Below are 16,988 nucleotides of genomic sequence, written 5' to 3' on the forward strand. Positions count from 1 at the left end.
TGAGCTACAGAGGCCATTATACAACACAGTAGTACTCCTCCTCCTCATTATAATTAAGTTGAATTGGTACAATCGATGGAGTCCCCCTTTAGTGGCCTGTATATGGTGACATAACTTTTGATAGACACAGCTGCAGAGGTCAAACCTCTTACCAGGGTCTCTCCAGTCCACTATGTGACATTCAGACAGCTTTTCCCTCGTACCCCCCACAGCACAACTCCTCACCACTTTCTAAAGCTGCATGTAAAAAATCGGAGGGTCCAGAATGACGCCACTGTTTGGATCATTGGCATACTCTTGAAATGACAGTGACAGTGCAGTTTGCTCCTCTGGTCCCTGTGGGGCCTCGCACCCCGCCTCCTCTTCCTCCTTCACCCCTACAGGCAGCGGGTTGCTGTAGATGTAATAGATCCTGGAGTTGTCCTTTGCTGCGTCTGGTTTCCTGAAGAAGGCGAAGGGGTTGATGAAGCTGGTCGACCTCTTCACTGCTCTGACCGCCACGGGGTCCAGCGACTCGCCTTGGGTCACTGCACTCTCATACACGTGGGCTCTCTTTGACTGCCTGGTGAAGAAGATGGCACTAATTGCACTAATGACACTAATTTAATTTTACATTGCATTGCATTCTATTTGAATATACAGTTGCTTCAAATACTTTTAGATTCAGCAGAAGTAGTACAAATTTTCAGTAGGCTACACAGGATATGATGTAATGTTCTGTGTTATTAAATTAGTGGCTGCACCTACATTGAGACTTCCATTGATCCTGATAAAGCTGAGAAAGCAGGTCATAAGCAAGTGTTTACAGGGATTATTTTAAAGTATCAAAGCACAACTGATATCTAATCTCACCTGCTGCGGTTGTAGCAGACAGTGATGCAGTACAAGCCGGTGATAGTGAGGATACACAAGGCCAGGGCAATCATGACTATGTTAAACACTTTGAACTCTGGGGATAGGAAAAAAAACAAGAGAGTTTCACTAGAGGATACACTGAAACTTAATAAAACTCTAGTGGTGACAGTACAGTGAAATTAGATGAACTGATAGAAAAAGAGTTTAACACACCAAACAGAGCTGTGTTCATCTCCTGGTCATGTAGTCCCAAAGCTGCTGTCCCGTTCAGAGGGAGGCTGTCTGCCGTCATTGCTCGGTCCTGTTGGGCTCCACTCATGTTGCTGCCATTAGCTTCCAAAACGATGGACCAAAGGCTGAGCTTCAAGCCTTTTCTCACTGGTTTCAATAGAAACCCGGGCCATGTGACCCAAACAGCTCGACTCAGTCGCTGTGGAGACACCCCCTTCTTTTGTCACCCCCTCCATTCAAGTTGGGTACCCCCCTCTCTACTCCCCTTGTTTTACTGCTCATTATTCTGTTCAGCATTTGCGGGGACTCTGAGGGGAGGGAGATTATGGGGCTTTTATAAAGTTTGTAACAAGCTCTGAGTGCTCACCCAAAACCAGAGATTTTGCATGCTTTCGGCTTGCAAAGACCACTGCTGAAAATGTGTGACAGGAAGCAAAGACCAACTTAATAACAGTTGAATTCAAATATGGAGTCCCCGTAAGTTTTCAGCTTTTCGCTCTTTAAAGCAAATGTAAATCCTCTGATGTCAGATACATCCATGAGATGAATGACAGAACATCTAAGAAGCCTTGCTGCCATCCACGCTCATGATTAATATACCAACGTTTGTGTGCCATGTGCCATCTTATCTATACTTAAAAAACATATGTATCAAATTATGGCTTCAACTAACAACTATCTTCATTGTTAATAAATCTGACAATTGATATTTTGATCTATAAAATGTCAGAAAATTGTTAAAAAAAGGTCTATCACAAGTTCAGAGAGTCCAATGTTAAATCTGTAAATTGTCTGTTTTTTCCAACCAACATTCCAAATTACAAATACATTATATTCAATTTACAATAACAAAGAAGAGAGAAAAGCAGTGAGTTGTCTCAATATAATAACAACTTCAAACTAAATTTCAATAAATTTTACTAAACCTAAGCTGATCACACCCAAGCAGCATTCAAACACAAGCCTCAAATTTCCTGACGATGACAAAATGTGTTTTGGGGGACCGGAGTACAGTGCGCCAAATCGCTCAAGTCAGGAAAGCAGGGTCAGATCCACAGGCCGATGTTTCCAAATGGCTGCAAGAGCCAAAGGCAGCCAAAAGGCAACAAAGACAGCATTCTCCTTTCTCTTTATGCTTCACTTCACCCTGCAGCACCATAGGAGATATTACGCAATTAGTTGAGCATCTAATTAAAGCAGGGTTTTGTTTCCCTGTGTGACTGGACAAGCTGCTGTATAGACTAAACTGTTTGCGAGTGACCTTTCAGTCAACCTGCTTGGAGTTATCGGGTGGAGTTACTGTATAGGATGATACATGTGTGTTGGAAGCTAAAGATAAGACCAGGACATTATTTGTTACTCAAGTTAGTGTTAGTTTATTTATCAGACAACCTGGCATTAAAATGTTCTGCTTATTTTTTAACATAGATGATTCATTATTCTATGTCTATTGATGTTCCTTTATTGAAATTCTTGAGTGTAGTACAATATTAGTCGTATAATATATATTTAACAGCATATGTGATTGGACAAATATTCATCCATGCATACACTGCTGATGCAATAAACTAGAGTTTAATAATTCTCTTTTTTTGTGGTTCAGGCCATCATCAAAGCTTCGATCACAATGCCACTTTAACAGAGCTATTTAAGTGCAGTGTAGTAGAAATGCAGTGTATAAATGTAAGTCTTTTCATTCCACTTACTTAATCACTGCTACAAACACTTTTTTATTGTAAATGACAAATGACACTTTTTCACTGTTGAATGGACTCTTGAAAGGATAAGATATTTCACAATTTTCTTACTAAAAAGTGCCAAATAAATGTTTTCAATCTAGGTAGTGGCATTAGCACCATTTGGGAAATAATGTCTCATCAAAATTAAAAAGATGTTTCATTGGATTTGCTTCTCTATCCTATCCTCTTAGGGTCGTCTAGTGTTATTCTCATTGATACCGTATCCAGGTTTGGTTGTGATTTGTTTATAAGGAGATGGACTGAAAAGTGAAAAAGTTTTTACATAAACAACTTTCTACCTTTTAATCTAAATTCCACAAAACATGGGAGAAATGTTCTCAATCAGCGGATGCGTTTCAGCTATTTCCTGAACCAACTAGACAATGACAGCATTGTGCCATCTCCACCTTTCACACATTACTTTATCAGCTATTCAGTACAAATACTGTCTGGTCAGTCTGTCCAACAGTAATTAGTAACTGCATCTTACTACAAATCAGACAAATTTAATTTATTTTTGCAATCACTTCAGTTTTGTTTAGTTCCTCCACTAGGTGTCAGACCTTCCCTTTATGTCTGTACCTCCAGTCTGGAGTCAGCATAACTCAGGAAGGGACAGCTCTGTGGTATTTATCAGTTTGGCAGTTTGGTCTTGAGTGACAGAGGTGGCCTTTATATTCCAAGCCAGCCTACAGTAAAGAAAAACAAAGACAGAGAGAGATTGACCGATTAGGAAATAAGCCATGACACAGAGGCTGCAATATCTGTTTATTAGCCTCCTAAACATCTTTAAAGCCTGTTTAATTTTCACATCCATCCTGCTTCTCTGCAGAGTTAAGCTGTTTTGATTTAAGGGCATGTGGGTGGCATTAAGTTGGTACGGTTTATTTGAGCAGACCGGTATACATAAACCAACTCTGTCTGTGGCAGCTATCATGGGAATGAGACCAGAAATATTCCAACTCGGTGTTTCTCAGTTTCTCCCAAAACCAAAATACGGAAATTATAATATTTATCATTATGGATAATGAGTGGGCGTAACTTTAGTAATAACATTTACTCCTTTCAATGTTTTTTTTAATCTTTTCTTTTTATGTAGTTTTAAGGTGTACACTTATTAAGAGTAAATTGAACCATTGTAGTATTTTATTGTTTTCTTTTTACTGGTAAAGGTTTAATAACATTTACTTACTAATAATACCCCTGTTCTAACTGAGGATACTATTCAGATGTGGTTTTACACTTTATTCAGAGAGATTTAAGTATTAAATGCACATTATTTAAGCATGCAATTCTATCAAAGAAGTGGAATTATTTCGCAACACCAGGTGATAGAAAAATGTAGTCATAATTTACTATAATCCTGAGAAATACTACTTGTGCTTGGTTTGACTGAGAATTTGTGTTGGGAAATCCCTCTGGTGATGTTAACTGACAACGCTCAGTCAACAAAAAGAGTTGAGCGTCTTCTGTTTTTGACTGCACACTTTATTAAATCGATTTTCAATGACAGTAGTCTAGGTTGACCTCTTGCCCTCCTTTTGGAGCCACATGAAGGGGATTACATCCAAAAATGTTCTCCTTTCTAAAATGTTACCTTTATTGTGTAGGCTACATATTTTACATCGACTACTATATTCAAATATATTTTTACAACAGTGTTTTTAGGTAAAAGATAACTAAAATACTTTATTTAACCAAGAAATAGCCCCACTGAGATAAAAAAGTGTGTCAAAGCCATGATAGCAGCACTACACAGAACACAAAACATAAAGGTTACAAAACATATGAAATGTATAATGAGCTGAATAAAGTATGACGATAACAGACCAGGATCACAAAACAAATGAGATCAAATGTTGATTTAAGGTTGATGTAGTAAAGGTAATGAAAGTAGTAGATTAAAATCCTTATGAATAAATATATAAAATAGGAAACTAAATCCGTAAACAGCAAATACTGATGAATACAATGTATGCTACAATAATATTACAACTGAATAAACAGTTTAAAAACACAGTTCTAAGTTTCATTTCATTTGAGTAACACATGGTGTATTATGTTAGTGAACTTGATTGCACAATATAGCAGTTGCCACATCTGACATTTGGAAATTAATATTGAGGAGGGAAAGAATAATAGTGTTTATATGACATAAACCTTCTTGATGTGCTGCCAGGTTAAATAAAAAGTCTATCTGTGAGGATGTCAGCTTTAGGAAACACAATGAATAAAATATTTAATGTCAGTATTAATGCATGCTCTCACTTTCACAGCCTATCCACAACTAGCACCTCACTTATCAGTGTAACAGTGTTAATGTGCTCCCTCACAACCTTCACAAAGTCTCTCCCATGTGCACCCAAAGGTTATCAGGCCACATAAGCATTTTGTGTTTTACTTTAGATTTTAGGCATTTTAATGGTGTTTTTATCCACAGCAGCTTACATTGACTAAGCTGGTGAGATTGTATGTCTTGCTTAATGACTCACAGTTATTAGACACACTGGCTTGGACCCAACATCCTCATGATATAAGCATAGATATAAGTCACTATTTCCTTCTCTAATTTCCTTACCCTCTTCCCCTTTCTCTCTCTTGTTATCTATTTGCTCCAAAATGTGAGTTCTTTTGAAAAACTGACCCTACAAAAAATTGAAAGAAACAATATTGAAATTAAATCATATTCAGCTTCATGTAATGGTATCATAATGCTTTGGTCGGCCATATGGCTGCATTTACAGAGTGGATTCACTGAGAATAACATTTTATGCGGAGGATCGTTTCTGTAGAAAACTTTATTTCATGTTTTCTTTGAGTCTTTGCAGTAAACTCTATCAATCATCTCTCCTGTAATCTTCCCCAAACCCTCCCCACTCACACAGACTGGCCAGTGAATTCCTGACCATCCCTCATCACCCTGCCTCACCCACCCTGCTCCTCTGTCTCCCCCTCTATGTGTTTGTGCAGAGGCTGGTGGGGAATTAGCATTCTGGCGTAATCCATTTGTTCTGATGTGGTTCAGCGGGAAGGTCCTTCCTTGATTTATTACACTTGTCAGTTAAACTTCTGGCGGTACGTTGTTTAACAAAGGCTGGGTACCGTATGCTGGTTGTGTTTTCTCAGATTTTGATCGTTTTTTGTATCAGTGATCATGCCTCAGAGTTTGAGTGACTTGTCTACATGGGCATTTTTCAATTTTTTTAGACATTTTAGAGACTTTTAGAGAAAATTAATCAGTGAATCAATTGAGAAAAATACTCTTTGATATTTTCTCAAATGATAAAGAAAATAATTGTTAATTGCTAAGAAACCCCATAGAAGCACAACATATTTATGAATCGTGCATCCCTGACTGACCTAATTTATATTGAGTCAATTGCTCTCACACCTAATCATTACAAATATATTTACCCACTGATATCACGCTGCAAATCTGTTGATTAATTTCATGAAGATTCTAGTACCTAATCTTTCAACTCATTTCAATCCAGTGTGCTGTAATTCACCAGGATAACCGACTCAGTATTAATATTGTTTACCCGGGAATCCTGGCTCACATTCAAAAATAATTAAAACATAAGGATACTGGTGTCAAGACACTGAAGCTCATTTCTTTAAAATCCCTAAAACAAACAAAACTGCAGTTCTGTAAAAGGCCTTAAAGTCCGAGTGTGAGACAAAATGACTTGTCATGGCGGATGTTGGAATGATTTGTTCTCTTGGCAGCATGAAGGTAAAACCTGTTTTGGCATTGAGGAGAATAAAAACTGAGCCCTGTTGGAGTTACAGTATCAAAGACAAGAGACACCAAGGAGCTGTGAAAACTCATTCACTGCGTTTATATGTGTGATTTAATGAGTCCTGCTGTCATCGCTGTTCTGTCCCATTAGAATCAAACACAGGATACTGTGGTCCCCCGTGCACGCCTTTGAAACTTTACCAAGTAGTATCAGAAAGGGGCTCGTACATGGTGCATGACCCATGCTAATGCGTTACTACCCTGACCCTGTCTGACCCTGGACACCAATACTGTACTGCACAACTACATGAGCTTTGAGCCAAATCAAATTTAGTTTATTTATAAATGACTTCTAACAAACATAGTAGTGGACAGGGAATGAGTAACACTGGGACATATACAGATGAACACCACGGAGAAACACATAACTGGGCCAGAGTCTGTGTGTGTCCCTCTCTCAGTGTACTGCGTGTCCTGTGTAGCAAAGCACATTAATAACTTTATGTTACTAACCTGAAGATTTACAGCAGATATTTACTCTCCGGTATTTATTTTTATAGAAAACAAACAAACAAATTTTTATCGTAAACAGCATCGCCCATGTGTAATTTCATTTTAAGAGATTCACTGCTCCCGAGCATGTATGGCACAGATTTGCTGAAGATGATAACTCCTCAGGCTAGGCTTTAGCTTGTGGCAGTATTAACAGCAAAATGAGCAAAGACCTGTTCTTAGATGTGAAATAGTGTGTTCATATAATATCTCTAAAGAATTACGATAACACTGTTTATATTCTGTTGTACAACAGGTCTTGACTGGTCTTAGCCTTTGACTTGCATTAATTAATATTTTTGATATTACTGTTAGGGCACACACAGGTGTTTTAAATAATTCTGGCTTGATCTCTGTTAGGCGGGGCTATGCTGGAAATGACAATAGGTCACCACACTCAATGCTCCAGTGGAGTGATAATGTTGCTGTGCCTTTATTTATTATACTGTACATATCATATACGTATGTATCTTGTTTATTTATCTCATTTTTGATCATGTTTTCTATTGCTACTGGTCTCTGAGAGCTAACAAACATATTTTTGTTATGTGCCTACAATGACAAAGTGTCTTAACTCTTATCTTGAGAAAAAATGTAAGGTTAGCTCAAAAACTAGAAGGAGATGGGAAACAGCTACCCTAACCCTAACACTGTCTAAGGAGAAAATACACCTCCCACCTTCTCATTTGCCACAACAAAATGTTGACAACAGATTGTACTGTATCAGTACAAAAACTAACAACCCCCCCACTAGATATGGAAGCACTTGTGTGTGGTAATGTGACATCTTGATTTTTATTTCAGGATATCTTTGATGAAAACCATACTTTTTGAAATATCTTTATATTCCCATGGGAGTGCCCTATCTTCCTAAACTGCCACCTGCATTTCACATTTATCACTCAAATGAACCAAACCAAACTTTCATAACTCATACTGAGGAGGATGGTTCATCCTCCACACTTGTACTCAGTCTCAGCCAGCTCTGTGCACTGTTGGTCCGGCACCAAGAGCCTGCTGCACCCCTGAGGATAGCCAGGCCTAATCATCTGCTTGCCAGTATTAAATACAGTTTGGCAAATATGCCTTGGAGGCTGTGTGTGGGAACTTAATACTGGACCAAAAGCAACACACGCTGTGGATTTTTCAGCATCTGTCTCTGGAGTTTACTTAAGGCAGGGACGGTCGTCTGAAGGGGATTGTTGAAAGGCTGGATTTTCACAAGGAGGAAATTCAGTGTCTAATTGTGACAGGAGATTTGTCCCAATTAGCTGTTTTTGGAGTGAATGAATTTCAGTATTTCAGTATATGTCACTAAGGGGATGGAAAGGTCAGCTCATGTTTGTGTCACAGTGAGTCAAGCTAGATCAGGAAAACCATTGATTGGACCCAGACACAGAACACAGAGGCAGAGTTCAGTTTAGCAATGTTTAACAATAAAACAAAAGGTGTACAAGCTTATAGCAAGGTGACGGCAGGCAAGGGTCCAAAACAGCCCAGCAGTCCACACAGGCAAACAAAATCTAAAAGGGAGCAGGCGATAACCAGAATCAAAAAGATCCAATAAGATAATTCAAAGCACAAAAACCACTGGGATTGTGCCACTTGACATGTAGAAGTAGTCTAACTGGCAACATACAATGGAAAACACACGTGCATAAATACACAAGTGAGGGGAGGATAACAAGACACAGGTAAAACTAATTAGGGCAGGGCAGACAATCAAATCAGGCAGGAAAACACACAAGAAAGTAAAGTACACAAGACACACAAGGAAGGACTCTTTCAAAATAAAATAGGAGGAGGAAAACACCTAGTCTGTGCAGGTTGTGCTTATAGTGCTACCTAGTTTTATTAAGTATGTTAGCCAGACAAAGCTGTAAGTTTCCAGTTGTACATTGCAAGTTTCCAAAATGGTCAATTGGATTTTGCAGTATTATATGTTTTGAAAAACGAATGGTTGTGTTCGGTTCATACTGAGTACAAGTCACAAACCTATTTATCTATTTATATGCCACACAATATTAGAGTAACTGATTCAAATAGGAGTGAAAGTGCTCTTAGTTGGAAAAGTCAACTTTAACTCACTGTAAAGACTGAAGGATGCTTAACAGTGTGTTCGACTGTAACTTACAGGCAGGTCAGACTTTCTTTGTATATAATTTTATTTAGTGACAATTTTGTCCCTCATCACATCATGCCACTCACTTTAATTTGGCCACATTTAAAATGAGCAAAAACACATAACGTTCCCATGAACTCAGACCACCTACCGCCCCCTCTACCTCTCTCACTATACTACACAGTGGGAAAAAAAGGATTGCAACATCGCTTCAATTCAGCCTCAAAAACAACATTACAGCATAAATATCCTGTCAGTTTAACAGGCTGAGGGTTAAAGATAATAAGGTGAGTGATGTGTAAAGATTTCATGTTTCATGTTTTTCAAAATAAAAATTCAACTTGCCTGCAAAATTAATGCATGACAAACGTTAGACATAATGTAATACAGTTTTGATCAAGTGGACCTTTGTCCACAACTACATATATTGCTGTCTGCAGTTGCTTGCTGTTGCCATACTTGGGGAAAGTACTGCTAGCTGTATCCCTAATTAAGGTTATATGGTTGTGTTAGAAGCCTTCTTTACTATTTTACTATTAAGTTCTTTTAAAATGTACTCAAAAATAAATCTTGTTTATAATGTTAGAAGGTCATGAATGGGGAAAAATATGGAAAAAAGAGAGCGAGAGAGAGAGAGAGAGAGAGAGAGAGACAAAGGTTTAAAATCCAGATAAACCTTCATTTTAATTAAATCAATATTCCAGCACCATGTATAATATGTGCTTGCACTTGTGCACATGTCTGGTATTGAACATGGCACTCACTCAGACTTGCATGTGTGTGTACTATAGACCTTGCATGGTCCCAGTGAGTCAATTCTGTTATCTGAACAAAACCCATCAGGCATCTATTTATCTTGTTGTGTGTGACAAAGCAGACTGGGGAGTCTTGGTTAAACAGTTTCTTCAAAAACAAACTCCTTCTGCCACAGCTGCTGTTGGCCAAGAAGTCTGATCTGGAGTGACTGTTGGGGGAGGGGGGGAGGGGGGGAGGGCGGGGGACAATCCCTGGAGAGGAGAAGAGTAAAGAGAACATTAGGGAACTATTTAGCTACTGTGGATGTGCTCATGTCAGTAGGAGATGGCGTGTGACAAAGAATGGTGAAATTTGTTTAGTGACGTTTTCCTCTTTATTTTTATTTTTCATAACTTTTCCTACTGTAACTTTTTATCTCTCCTCTCCTCTCTACATTTTGTGTGTTTGACAGCAGTAGATTTGTCAAGCCTGCCAGGGGCAGATTCTGTCTTGATCATCTACCTCTAATACTGCTGTATTAACCTCTGGACGTGATAACATAGCTACTATCTGCAATCCATTCAGCAAACTAGGTTATCCATTTTGAAAGGCCCCCAGATGAGATAAGGTACTTTTGGAAAAGCAGTACTGGAAAATGGACAGTGATGGTGTCATTCAATGAACTAACAATCTAAGTAACATTAGCGGTGATTGTATTTAGATTAAAGAGCCATTTATCATGAGTCTGAAGAAAGATTAATAGGTGGTGCACTTTGTGAGGTAATATGTTTTCTTGCTGAATTTCACTGTTGACCTTTCAGCAACCTGTTTAATGTCTAAGGTAGAAAAAGTGGCCTCGTGAAGTTAAATTAAATTTAGCCCCTATAGATTGAGACAGATGAAGATTTATTTTCAGATTAGAGAAAAGCAGTATATGTACGGCTAAATGTCAGCGCCACAACGTAATTTGCATCTCTTGCATACAAATAAGTTCAGATGCTAACAGTTATACCAGTTTAAAGCTGCCCAAACATAACATAATCTACTGCATCTGAAATTATAGTATAAACTTGATTAAATTACTTTTACTTACTATAAAATACTGTTTTATTATTGTGCATAAAAGATTTGTGTACTTTTTAGATGGCAGATGTGAAGCATAACACAGTGCATTACAGGAACACTTCTCCGCGCCCTCTCACCTCGCTGGCATGCATCAGAGTAATGTCAAACTGGGTTTGGTGACAAATTGGCAGGACTGCAGTCCAGACCACCTTTGTTGAGCCTGACATTGAGGTAAAATTAACCATTATGTTTTTAAGATTTCATCGGTCTGTGATGCGTTGCAGGTTTTAAGCTGTAATTTAGTGTTAGTGTAACACAACCTGCCTACTTCTACTTTCATTTAGTGATTTCACACATTTTCTAGAAGGCATTTTGAGGCCAAAGAGGAAGAGATGAGAGCTACAATAAAAAGTAGCTGTTTGAACATACTGTATAAATGTGGGTTAGCTAGCCAAATAGTTTGCTAATATTAGACCTGTTGGTTCCAAGTATGTAATTCTAGGCTCAGGTCCCAGTCTCTCCCCGTCTTTCCCTGATGTGGTAACTCATCCTTCCAAGAGTGCCGTACTTATGGACGTGGGGTATTTGAGTTCCGGGTCCAGCCCTCGCCACAGCCACTTTCAAGAGATGACAATGACGTAGCTTCAGGCAGAGGTCCCTATACGAATTCCAGTGATGATTCTGTTCTGGTAATAAGATCTCTGCAAGCTTTCCAGTAGTCCGTCCCGGCCCCCCTAGTTTGTGCGAGTTCTACGTACAGGGGCTCTCGCTGATGTTCTGCGGTACCTTCTGTGGGCTCTATTAGGAGTACCATCAACAACGGATCACCAATAGGGCTTAGGTATGGACCTGTTCTTCTTTCCAGGGGTCTGAGAAGTAGGTCCTGATTCTCTGGATCCTTTTCTCGGTGAGTTAGTTGTCAATACATCTCCGGGCCATTAGTCCAGATTCTTCCCTGTCCTAAACATATATGAAACTAGGTGCCTTGCAGTGCTTCAGCCTATTTGGGTCCCCATCTTGCCCTGAGCAGGCATCTGTTAACTGCTACGTGGACTGTGATTTCTCTGATGCCACATTCTCAAAGTGCAACAAGAGCCATTCACAATGGCTGAAAGTACAACCCACTTCCAATAGATGCATGTCATTTATTAGCTGTTGGTTCCAAAATTAAACTCTAACTGTTTTGAAGGGAATGGACCCCCACTCCCTCCAGTTTCTCCATAGAACTACAAACTACATCAGATGTTTACTTAGATTGACAGGTCTGTCAAGTTTCAACACTCAGCAGAGGTCAATACCACTTGACCCATCTAAGCTCCATTCAGGCTCCAACCCATTGACTTTGGATCAACCCACAAAACTGTGGGTTTTATGGCCCCAGTAACTGACAAAGTGGGAAGTTAATGGTAAACCCAGCTTCAAAACATCCCTCGGTAAATGTATGGGTGCCTTCAAATAGATACTGATTTAAGAAAATAGATGATGGACTGCTGGCAAAGCATCATGGTCAACAACATTCCTCCCTTGCTCTACCATGACACTGCAAACAGCAGGCCAGACATGCTGGGTTCAGTGTACTAGTCTACTAGCAAAGACAGTAGTGATTAGAGAAACCTCTGTAAAATGATGCATTAAAGTGTATGGGATCATTTAATCAAATGAAATTGTTCCCATGTTGCCTAATGCATTGCAGTGCAGTGCAGTGCAGAGATTCAAGACCAGGACCTCCAGCCATGTCCGGCCTAAAGGCTCAAAGTGTCTAAAGAAGCTATTACAATCATATTTAAAGGCACAGAGGAATTACTGTAAATGGTTTGGGAATGTCAGGGAGGAATGTACTGTATCATAGATGGGAGGAAACACTCATCTTCTCTGTCACTAAACAGCTTCTTATTAGATGGTCAGGATGAGGAAAAACAAAGTGTGAAGCAGCGTGTATTTTTTCCATTGTGTTGTCTTTTCCTAACAGCCAATTAGCTAGAAATATCTTGCCAAACGTTTTTGCAGTTCAAGTGTCCATGCAGTGACTGATTGTTTTTTGGATAAAAAGTAGTTTTCCTCTCCTTACTGTTGCCCTCTTGTTGATAAATGACTGGGCGTGAATAAGGAGCAGGCAAGCTGAAACCATATTTTTCTCAGATGATTGTGTCTGGGTTCCATACAATGCAGCCTGTAATACTAGACTCATCTGAAAACTACTTTCACTGCCATCACTGCAGAGAAAATGCTGCCACCCAATGATGACACCTAGCAGCAGGTTAGCTTTTAAGGCTCATATGTCAATAAATCAACAAAAACAAGTCTCTTTATTTTTTAGGTAGTAGGTCACTATTGCCATTTTAACAAACTAATGCATATGTGATGGATGCCTATCTAAGCTGATAATCTTTTATGACATTTGTTCTAAAAAAAATGGAACATGGGAAAAAAAATGTTCTACATAAAAGCTTCAAAATCTCCTCTCTGAAGGGGATAAGTCTGGGCTTTCATAGTCACTTGCCAAATGCTTGTCAGTTCCCTTTTTAGTTTTGTGCAAAGGATTTTTTTTCTGGAACTTGGCATCCAGACTAAATTCAATATCCAAGAGTTTCAATACAGCTAAGACAAATTATTGCTTAAATTATTGACAGGCTCAGAAACATCGAAGTTGGAAATGATGCACAGATCTGCAACAGAGGAAATCTAGAATCTTGAAATTTGAATCTTGAAACTTGAAACTCTATATTTTAATGGAAGAAAGTGGACAGTCTGTTTGGTCAGTCTAATATTGTTTATGTGGGTCTGTCACTTGTTCTGTTCATTGGCTCAGTTATCTGTACATCTGTGAAAGGAGTACATGTCTATTTTTAAGTGCTCTTTAAAATGGAGACACGTCCTCTCCTCTCCAGCCAAGGAAAGAGACTTTGGCAGTAGTACCAAAAATGATGAATCCATAATCTTTCATGGAACAAGTCAGATGGCTTTTCTCAGCACTGCAGGGAGTTTCACTTAATCTTGTATTTGAAGGATGAGGGTGGCTCTAAGCCCAAGCTAAATGTAAGCTTTGTGCATTTTATCAGATTCTATGTCTGTAACATAATGCAATGTTCTACAATGTCAGATTCAAATCAAAGTGACCTCTCAGTTTTTAACAATATATTGTTAAATTTTTATGTTAGCTAAATGCTAACGTGAACATGCTAACATTCTCACAATAGGTAAAACATAATGTTACAAAGGTTATGCAGGTATAATGTTTACCATGTGTACCAGCTGAGTTTAGAGTGTGAGCATGCTAATCTAATGCTAATCAGTACTAACTAAAACGTACAGCTGAGGGAAAGGTAATTACTTTTGTAGGTATTTGGTCATAAACCAGTGCTGGACAAATTTCAAATTTGACCTGATAATGGTACTCGATGAAAATACAATTTCATCATACAATTCAAAAAAATCCACACCAAAACCAGTTATTAGGATTCATGTATGTTTGTGCCAAATTTAGCAATACATTGAATTTTATTTGAGATATTTCAGTCTGGACCAAAGTGAATAAAAATATTACAAACATTACAAATTGACTGGATCATTTCCTTTCTAATGATGAATCACAAGTTTTTCAAATTAAAATGTTCAATGCTTTCACAAAAGAAATATTATGTCACCTTCACTGTATTGAGTCAGCAGAGACCTTGAAATCAATCAACATGACTGAAAATATCTGCATGATATTCAAGAGGTAAGTATGAATACATGTTAGTTTTGTGATCAGAATAAACTGAAAACATGCTTAACTTTTTTCAAACTCTGCATTAATTGTGAACATCATTCACAGCAGATAACATGGAACTACTGCAACTGACAAAAAATGGTCAGAGTGTTTGGAAAACAACACTGACCATGTCAGAGAAGATCCAGACCTTGTTGCACTCTGGGAGACTTTCCGCCATCATCCTCTGGAGAGGATGCACAGTGACCAAACATCTGATGAATGTCAAATCAAAATAATAATTCAACATGACATGTTTATTTGGAACTACAGTGGAAATCTAAAATAAGCCAATATCTTATGCTATTATGTTAAGAATGTTTTCCGCAATTAAAGACCTGATTCTGTTTTGTAAGTAAAACACATTATATCTTGACTTTGCCACATCATAGGTTCAAAATATCAACATTTATCATCTAAAGAATAAAGAAACCGGCTTATTCTCAATGTCAAATTCTAAATCCTCCAGATTTATTCTGCCATTGGCTAACACTACTATGTGTCTGATGGTTTTCTCACCGTGTTGCCCACTTACACAAAGCAAACCTTGTCTCTGGGAACCACGCACTTGATCTGGGATTGCCTACACGACAAATAAAGATGACCCAGGACGCATGTATACATAGTTCTCTGGGAAAAAAATGTCACCAGACACTCCAGGGGAATCATGCATGTGTGGGATGCAGGAGCTGCACACAAAAATAGACACAGACCTCTTGTGTGTAAGGTCAACTTATTTTCATAGGATGGACACGGGAAAGAAACAAGTATTCTGCTGAAGCAGCAACCACATTCAAACTCATCACTCATATTAACTTTGGTATATTTGAGGATTTTCATCAGGCCTCATCCCTGGAAAGTATGTTGGCTTTTGGCTATAACACTGTGATTCCCAAAATGACTTAATCAATCAATGAAAGGGCTTTATGTAACTTTACAAACAGGGTTGATGCTGATATGCTGAATACAATGTCAAAATGAAGAGAAGAGTGTGTAGCTGTTCGTTCTTTTTTCATAAACCAAACACGATGCCCTGACATGTATTTATACATACAGATACAAATTACGTTACAAATTAAGTATATTTTACACTCATGTCCTGATTTTTTCAATTAAAAAGCTATTAGTTAATCCATGACAGTGAACATTTGGTACTTTAATTTACATTTATTCATTTAGCTGATGCTTTTATCCAAAGCGACTTACAATTGCTATATATCAGCCTCTGGAACTATAGGGGTTAAGTGTCTGTGTTTTTTAAACCCAAGAACACACTAAGACAGATGCTGGTACACCCCAAAGACCGCACACCCAAACACAAGAAAAGCAATCTAGTGTATGCGGTCCAATGCAGTGAGGAATGCACAGACCTGTATATTGGGGAGACTAAACAACCACTAAACAAACGCATGGCTCAACACAGAAGGGCCAACTCCTCAGGTCAAGACTCTGCAGTCTACTTACATCTGAAGGACAGAGGACACTCGTTTGAGGACCACCAGGTGCACATTTTAGACAGAGAAGATGGATGGTTTGAAAGAGGTGTCAAGGAAGCCATCTACACCAGGGTTGAGAAGCCGTCATTGAACAGGGGAGGGGGTCTACGCCACCACTTATCCCCCACTTACAATGCTGTCCTTTCATCACTTCCCAGGAAACTCAACAAACGTAACCTATTGACCTCAGGTGAAGATACCAACGATGGTCGTTCAGTCTTGGCCACAGGTAGTCTTAACGACTGTTGTCACAGTAACAAGGAACACTAACAAACGAGCGGTATCGATGACCCGGGCCAACGACCCCACTGAGATTAAATAGCTGAGTTTCCCTGCCAGTCAGTCAGAACTGAAGAAGTCCTTTGGATGAGGGACGAAACGTCTTCCAGTATCTTCAACCAAGTCCAGTTGCCCTTGATTTTAACCTTCGTTGGATAGGGGTTAAGTGTCTTGCCCAGGGGCACATTGGTGGATGTGTCACAGTGGGGAATTGAACCCAGGTCTCTCACACCAAAGCCATGTGGCTTATCCATTGCGCCATCGGCACCCCCCAAAAATTGCATAATTATCTTGTGGTAATGCAAACACTATATGAGCAGAGGCATTTTTGAAAACCGTTGTTGTTGAAATGTTCAAGGAAGTTCAGATGTCTGAGATTTGAGTCAGCATCCACAAAGAATTACAATTAATATGTTGTTGGAAA

Source organism: Micropterus dolomieu, linkage group LG04, assembly GCF_021292245.1.
Source record: "Micropterus dolomieu isolate WLL.071019.BEF.003 ecotype Adirondacks linkage group LG04, ASM2129224v1, whole genome shotgun sequence".
Classification (NCBI taxonomy): Eukaryota; Metazoa; Chordata; class Actinopteri; order Centrarchiformes; family Centrarchidae; genus Micropterus; species Micropterus dolomieu.